This window comes from Mauremys mutica, chromosome 11, assembly GCF_020497125.1.
Source record: "Mauremys mutica isolate MM-2020 ecotype Southern chromosome 11, ASM2049712v1, whole genome shotgun sequence".
NCBI classification, from domain to species: Eukaryota; Metazoa; Chordata; order Testudines; family Geoemydidae; genus Mauremys; species Mauremys mutica.
The window spans coordinates 70,986,452-70,995,022 of record NC_059082.1 but is presented as its reverse complement, the minus strand read 5'-3'; positions in this window follow the sequence as shown (position 1 = coordinate 70,995,022).

Genomic DNA, 8,571 nt, shown 5'->3' with positions numbered 1-8,571 from the left:
TGGGCCTTCTCCGCCTGTGGAGGAGAACAGGCAGCCGGGCAGGGCGAGGCCAGCACAGGCTCTGGCTACCTTACCTTAGCCAAGGGCAGGCTGAGTGCTGACTAGTTCAGGCTCTGCCCGAGCCTTCGTATTCGGGAAGCAGAGGGGATTAGGTGAGGGGCTTCCCTTGACTCTGCTGGACAGTGTGATCCCAGGGTGCCCTGCTGCAGGGGTAAGAAAGAGTGTTGCCCTGAGTTCTTCCTGCCTAGGTCCAGGCTGAATCCCCCTGCTCTGTGTTTTCATAGGAAGTATATTTTGCATTCATTTTATTCTGGCACAAGCAGCCTGTAAGTGCTGAACAGCCGCTCTAGCAGGCACATCAACCAAACACTTTTCCATGCAAATATTTTTTTTAAATAAACCACATTCTTTGCACCACTTAGGCTGCCAGACAGCTATCCCTAAACCAAGAGAAAAGTTGTTCATTTTGCTTTAGTCAAAGCTTTATTTAAATTTTAATAGTACAGTATTGAAGTACCATTCATCCATGGATTTTCAATACACTTTGCAAAAGTTTCTCGCTAACCTGCTGGGATAAATTAGCAATAATTTATACTCACTTAACAGATGGAGAAACAGGTACAGAAGGCATATTCACATTCATTATTTCTGATGCATATTTTTATAGGATCCAGTATGCCCAGCCTTTGCCTGCAAGGAGTGAGATCATGTCATTGTCCTCTCCACATATGGTTTTTAAGTGCCCTATCAGCACTAGAGTTCCTGTCATTGTGTACTGGAAGAAGAGACTGAAATAGTGCTTAGCCTTTGTACTAGGGCTACAGTGAGGGGAAATTCTTTCTCTCTTATCCACCCACCTCATGTGTAGTCCTAGACACAACCTAGACATCAATGAGGGATAGCTCAGTGGTTTGAGCATTGGCCTGCTAAACTCAGGGTTGTGAGTTCAATCTTTGAGGGGACCATTTGGGGATTGGTCCCCCTTTGAGCAGGGGGTTGGACTAGATGATCTCTTGAGGTCCCTAATAATCTATGATAATTAAAAATGTGATTTAGCACAGGGGTTCTCAACCTTTTTCTCTCTGAGCCCCTTCCCCCCAATGCTATAAAAACTCCACAGCCCAGCTGTGCCACAATAACTGGTTTTCTGCATATGAAAGACAGGGACATCATTGGGGTAGCAAGCAGTGCAATTTCCTGGGCCCCCCATGCTGCAGGCCCCCCCCACCACGAAGCTACATTGTTTAGGCTTCGGCTTCAGACCCAGATGGTGGGGCTCAGGGCCCTGGGCTTCAGCGCCATGCAGTGGGGCTTTGGCTTTCTTCCCTGGACCTCAGGGAGTCTAATGCTGGCCCTTCTTGGTGGCCCCCCTGAAACCTGCTCGTGGCCCCCCAGGGGACCCCAGACCCCTGGTTGAGAACCACTGATGATGCAATACTTTGAGTCTGCTAAGTCTATCAAGTTAATTGTTTCCTGCTGCCCAAAAATATTTAAGTTTTCAGTTATTTAATTGTATTGCAGTGTGCAAACTAAAGGTTAATGTAGGGAAGTCAGATAAACTTTTAGGTTGATATCTGCCCAGATTCTCAATAGTTCTGGCCCATATTGCTTACTGAAAGCATTATGACCATCATTTATACATTTTATTAAGACTATTAAACCAAAAGATCAAGAAACCATCACTACTGAACTATTAATTCAACAATACATTTGTCAAGTTCAAATCAACAAGTTATCAATATTGTAATCTATCAAATCATAATCCTTATAAATCCAAAAAAGGAATCTAAGGAGGTGGCTGTCCATTTGTTTCTAAACCCCAACTAAATAACTTTATCAAATTGTCAAACCAGGACTTGGACCAGGTTAAATATTTGGAGGCTGAAAACAAAATTATTGGTTGTGTCTAAACCACAACCTCAAAGCCAATCAAAGCTTCCTCGAGTTTGAATTTTTGCATAGTAACTAACCCTTTTCCTCCCTGCTGACCACACACCATCCTGCAGATATAATGTAGACCTTAACAGAACACTGAGAAGCAGAAGTTTGGCAACTCTTGTTTGACAGTTTACCAATGACAGCTTTATATTTCATAGGAAAGTTAGTTTTCTTAGTCCATCTGTTTGAACATGTCATTTCCCTCTTTGCATCCCTCCACTTGCTCCCTCTTTTCACATCATACATAAGTTGCTTGTCTCCACTTTCCAGACCATACACAGTTTATCCTTACCTTATCCATCTTCTCTCATTCAGTATCAAAATGTTGACTCTTCTGATTCAATGGTGCCAACCTCCATCACTCACTTGTTAAATGTTAAAACAAGCACCCATGTGCTTCTTTCCTTGCTGCCCCTCATTCTCAGGAGGAGCAACCCATAAACATCCTCAAAGCTACTTTGTTATTTTCCTTCAAACCACTCCTTAAAACAAAATAAATCACCTCTTCTGTGATTTCTCCAAAAAAAAATTGACAAACATTAGTCTGCTAGTGTGTTGATACCACAGCCTATCTTGCTGACCAAGGTTGTTGTATTGTTTTCTTATACTTATCTATCTGTAGGAATACGCACTCATTGCTGGTGCACCCTCTCATAGCTAGGCATAATGTATCTCTCTCAAACTAGCATCCCCGCAGACAGGTACTCCAACCCGGTAGTTGTCTTGTCTCTTCTTGTGACCTAGTCCTCCAGCCAGGTCACTATTTGTTTCCTCTTTCCAGGGAGGACAGAAAGTCCAAAAACCAATAGTCTTGCAGCCTCAAGCACAGTCTTTGAGGCAAGTCCCAACTCAGTAGTCTTTCTGTCCCCAAACTTCAGGGTCTTTACATCACCTCTTCCAGTGGCCAGTAGAAGAAACTAGGCCTTCCATCTTCTCTGGGTTCTAGCCCAAGGATCCTATAACAAGTAGGCAAGGTCTATCTGTTCAGTCCTGCTACTTCTTCCCTGGTCTGCTTCTTAATTTGGTCAACTAGAGGCTTCCGCAACAGCCCCTTCCACAGATCATGTGTACCTGCATTCTTTTCAGACTCTTCAAGATCTCAGGCTTCCCCTTCCTTCAGGGACATAGCTTACTGGATTCCTCCTTAGAGTTCTCCAAGAACTCCTAAGCCAAAAATATAAGTTTACAACCCGTAAGATGAGACTCACCTGTACTCTTTACTGAATTTTGCTTAATTTTACCATGACAAAATTGTATTTATAGTCATCATTGTCTTTCAAACAAGACAATTTATTAATCTTTATATTTCCATCCTGACAGAAAAAGTTACTTTTAAACTTATCAAGATAAAACCCATTTAAAATAAAAATAATTAACATTCATACCAGGTCTGTATTCTCATATATGCTATTTCTCTCACAGCAGATAGTTCTTTAGAGCCTTTCATGAGCAGTTCTAGTGAAGAACAGGTTGCTGTCTGTAACTGCTTCTTGAAGTTATATTGTCTTGTTTCAGTTATAATTTACCCTTCTATTTTTATGCTGATCTTGTTAAATGAAAAATAATGTATTTTAGTTTCTGGTTTTAATCTGATGTAGGTCTTGCAATTGTCCATATCTGTGTATTGTCAAAATGTCTTGCTCTCCAGCCCAAGAACAGAGGCTAGTAGTTTTTATGTGAATTAGTTGAACAGTAGTGCAGTGAGATAAAGGAAAGTATCATTTGTTGCTGCTCTATGTTTCTATTCTAGATTAAATTTGTCACAGTAGATGCTAGTCCTTGTCAGCCTCTGGCTCTGTTGATTGACATACATTTAATCTGGAGACACAGGCGCCGTCTTCCTCTGGATACCTCGTAGGGTGACCAGATGTCCCGATATTTAGGTCTTTGTCCCATGTCCCAACCGATCTTTGGTTGGGATGCAATTTGTCCCGATATTTTGTTCCACTGGCAGCACTCGCCTTTATTTATTTATTTATTGCTGCTCTGCCGGCAGCACTCGGCTTTTTTTTTTCCCCCTCGCTGCTCTGCTGGCAGCACTTGGTGCTCAACCCCCTGCTGTGCCCCAAACCCCGCCCACCAGGGGTAAAAGTAACTTAAAGAACTTACTGGTACTCCGTAGTCCTTAGGAGGGGGAGGGACCTCGACTGGAAGAGGCATGGCCTCTACCGGAAAAGGCGGGGGTCTTTAAATCAGGATTTAAAGGGCCCGGGGCTGCAAATGTGGTAGCAGCAGGTGGGAGCCCCAGGTCCTTTAAATCACCTCCAGAGCTACCATCTGCAGAGGCGTCTGGGAACCCCAGGGATGATTTAAAGGGCCCAGGGCTCCAGCTGCTGCTACCGCAGCGGAGCCCAGGCACTTTAAATCACCATCGGAGGGGGATCCTGGCTGCCGCCCTGGGACCCCGGCCTCCGGTGGAGCTTTAAAGGGCAGTAGTGGCAGCCGGGAGCCCCTGGCCCTTTAAATCATCACCAGAGCCTTGACACTGCTACCCCAGGGCTCCAGCAGCAGGGCTCGGATGGCAATTTAAAGGGCCCTGGAAGATAGCAGCAGTGGGACCCCGGAGCCCTTTAAATCGCCACCTGAGCTGTGCTGCCGGAGCCCCGGGGTAGCAGCGGCAGCCGGGGGCTCGGGCGGTGATTTAAAGGGCCCGGGGCTCCAGCTGCCACTACCACCCTGGGGCCTTTAAATCATCCTAGGAGCCCTGGGGAGGCGGCAGCGGGTCTCTGGCGGCAATTTTAAGGGCTGGGGCGGTAGCAGCTGCTGCAGCCCCGGATCCTGTAAATAGCCACGGAGCCCCACCGCTGCTACCCCAGGGCTCCGGCAGCAGGGCTCTGGCGGCAATTTAAAGGGCCACTGCTGGGAGACCCAGGCCCTTTAAATTGCCACCAGGGGAAGCCGATGGGCCCCGGTATGGCACACTGGCTCTTGCCGGTACGCCGTACCGGGGCATACTGGCTTACTTTCACCTCTGCCGCCCATCCCTAACCGCTTCCAACAAGTTCCCACCCCACCCTCGTGTCTTCCTGCCCCAGTCCCTGCCCCTTCTCTCAAGCCCCACCCCCGCCTCACCTCTTCCCAACCCCTCTCCACCCACACTCTGCCTCTTCCCACCCTGTTCCGCCCCCTACCTGAGCACACCCTGTCCCCGCTCCTACCCCTTCCTCCCAGTGCCTCCTGCATGCTGTGGAACAGCTGATCCATGGAGGGCTCCTGTACCAGCGTATCCCTACACCTGCCATCCCTGTGTGTCCCTGCACTTATTCCTTTCCTTTGTCCCCATGTGGCCCTGCAGCCCCCCATTCCCTGTCCCCGTGTGGCCCTGCAGTCCTCCTCCCCTGTCCCCTTGTGTCCTTGCAGTCCCCCCATTCAGCCCTTGGCTCAATGCTGTCATCCCACTAGCTCCTAAGCCCCCGTCCCTGTCTATCCCCCCAGTAGCCCTTTAGAACCCCAGTTTGTGACCTTCCAGCAGCACCGTGTGTCCCGTTCTGTCTGCTCCCTGTCTCCCCCATATCTTGTGCCTCCTACCCTGGCCCTGTGGGCAGGGCACTGTGAGGAATGTAGCCAGCTGCAGGCTGCTACTGCCTGTGAGCTGGCTGCCCTCTGTTCTGGCTCCACAGCAGCCCCTGGTGGGCAAAAAATGTAACTGCAGTGCCTCTCCAGCAGAATATATTTTCTGCAGAGAAAAAAAAAAATCTGTGTGGTACATGAATTCTGCAGGTGCGTAGTGGTGCAGAATTCCCCCAGAAGTAAGAACCAGGCCCTTTAGCCGTTCTTTCTTATTTTTACACTTATACCACCATACAATTGACAAATGGGTTGCTTCTATACCTGTTTTAAATAGAGTTACATTGTCATACAACTGAAGTAACATAGCAGAGAATCAGACGTACTATTTGCAAACATAGACAAAAAGTCCCAGTCTCAAAGAGCTTAGTACTATGAGTAGTTCCATTGCCTCCCATTGCTTTCATGGCAGTAAACGTTATAATTAGTACTAAGTGCATGCTGGATCAGCATATAAATATATAAATTAATACTGAGAAAATGAATAGTGAGCAAACACAGAGTGGTTTGTGGTCATTATAATTTAAATACATAATGGAAGAGGTGGTTGTCAGAATTTTGTTAAGAAAGGAAAGGACCTGTTTCCTTTATATGTGTAATACCATGTAAACCACCTGTGTTAATACTACATGAAAATTATACATTTGGTTTACAATTTTTAATTATTACTTACATAAGAACGATCATACTTATTTCCGAAAATATTTTTTTCCTAAAATTTTATTTTCATAATTCTTTCAGTCTCTCTCCTCTCTACTATAGTTAGTGTTGACATTTAAAAGTCATATTCCTCTTTTATTTTAAGATGTTTTTCTCCTACAGCAGACTGAGTGCTAAATTTGAATGCTGTACACATCAGCTGATACTGCATTTCTTCAGTTTTTCAGGATTCAGGAAATCAATCATGTCTAAAATGTCTGCCTGTAATTTTATATACTGTGAGTCTGCCTTTGATTTCACACCAGTTTTACACCAGTCTGACCTCCTGACTTCATGGAGTAAAGTTACTCTGGATTTGCACTTGAGTGAGAAGATAGCTTCTGTAATCTGACTAAATTAAAAGTAGGTAGCATGCAGTAATAACTTTACTAAAATAAGTAATTTAAGGAAAAACATTAAACACAAAATAAAACACACCATTCTGCATAAACTGTGTCTAGCTCTTTTAGTCTTCAAGCACTTTACACATTTTAACTATTTAATCCTAAGGAAATTGAATAAATAGTACTATCCCCATTTTACACATGGGAAAACTGAGGCAGAGAGGTTGGTGACTTGTCCCAGGCCACTGAGGAAGCCAATATCATAGCCAGAACTAGAACTCAGGAACAGGTTCCTGAACACCTAGTCCTGTGCTCACATTTTTCTTTCTGTGAAGAACAAGGCTCTGACCCTGCACCATATTAAAGTCAATGACAGTTTTGATATTGACTTCAATGAACACAGAATCAAGTCCTATTTGCACTGCATTTAAGCAAGCCATTTGTTTTAACTATCGTGACTGAAAAGCACCTACACATTCATTTTTTTCACTGCTGCAGTGAGAGAAAACCCTTTAAACTATTTTTTTGTAAAATAAATAAATACAATTGAATTAAAAATGTATATACTTAGGACTCAACCTTGCCCTCTAATACTTTGTGAATCACTTTGCTTCTTGTAAAATCAACTACTGCCCAGTAAATACCCAGTAAAACTCATTGTTTCAAATTGCTATGAAATTAAATTACACTGTTTTCCCCCTGAAAAACAGTTTTACAGTGGCAAGACAGACTTTTAATTTTGTGCCTAGAAATGTTAACACATTGACTGTTAAAGGAAAATAAATTAATAGTGCTGATGTCAGTGAAAAGTGCAATCTAAAAGTTGGAGCCTGTGTCTAGGAATCAGGACTCATATGTTCTATTTCTCACTTTGACAGGGACATTTGCTTCACTTCATTGTGCTTCAATTCCCCCATATGTAAAATGGGCGTCATAATGCTTATCTATCTTACTGTGGTGTTGTATGGCTTTATTAATTAACTAATTTGCATGAAAACATGGGGAGATTCTTGGATTAAAGATGCAATCAAAATGCAAATTATCTTCATAATCCTGATACTCTGTCATAATGTGTAAAACTTTCCAGTATTGCATCAGTATGATTATCCTGCCACTCCCTGCCCACATAATCATGCTGCTGTAGTGCCAGCACAATAGAAATTCACACAGTATCTGAAACATTTTGAACAACTTCCTCTTCATGTCTAAGAATTTTTTTGTTGTATTTTAAAAAAATGTAATGGATGAGGAGAGACAGGTTACCAGATTATAAATCAATATTGAGGCTCTGACATAAGCCTCAGGTTTATGGTTCATGATATTATCAGAACATTGGAAAGATTTTAAGGATTCACAGTATCACCATTACTTTTTGACATAACTACTTGTACAATACCATGTTTGTAACTACACAGTCTATACATATTACTGTCAATTTGCACATTTGCAGATTATCAGGTACTTTTATGTTTGTTAATTAATTTAAAACTTCCCTCTCCCTCCACACTCTCTTCACCTCCTTCATCCTGTTATCTGATTCTGAGGTTTTGAGCATATTGTCAGGCTCTAACCCGTCTGTCTGTCCCCTTGGCCCATCCCTCACTCTTCTCATCCTCAGGACAAAAAACTTGTTGGCAAAGAACTGTGTAAATTTACAACACTATATTAATTATTTATTTATGTTTTTAAAAAGCTTTTTGCATTTTAGAAAACATAAAATACAAGAATAAAATAAATAACATGGGTAAAGAGATATTACAATTCAGTAATAAACAATTCCTAATGTATCCAAAGGAACAAAAAAAAACAACAGTAAGGATATGCCTTGTACAGCATTCGTAGGATACTTAGTTTAAGGGAGATATTCAGCTATGATTCCAAATGCAGAGTTTCCATTGATCCCAGATGATTCAATTTTAGCATGTTTGAGACAATAAAATTTTACAAATACATGTTAAAAATATGGAATGGATCCATGGTTCTCTATTAAATTATATGGAATCCATCCAATACTGAATTATTA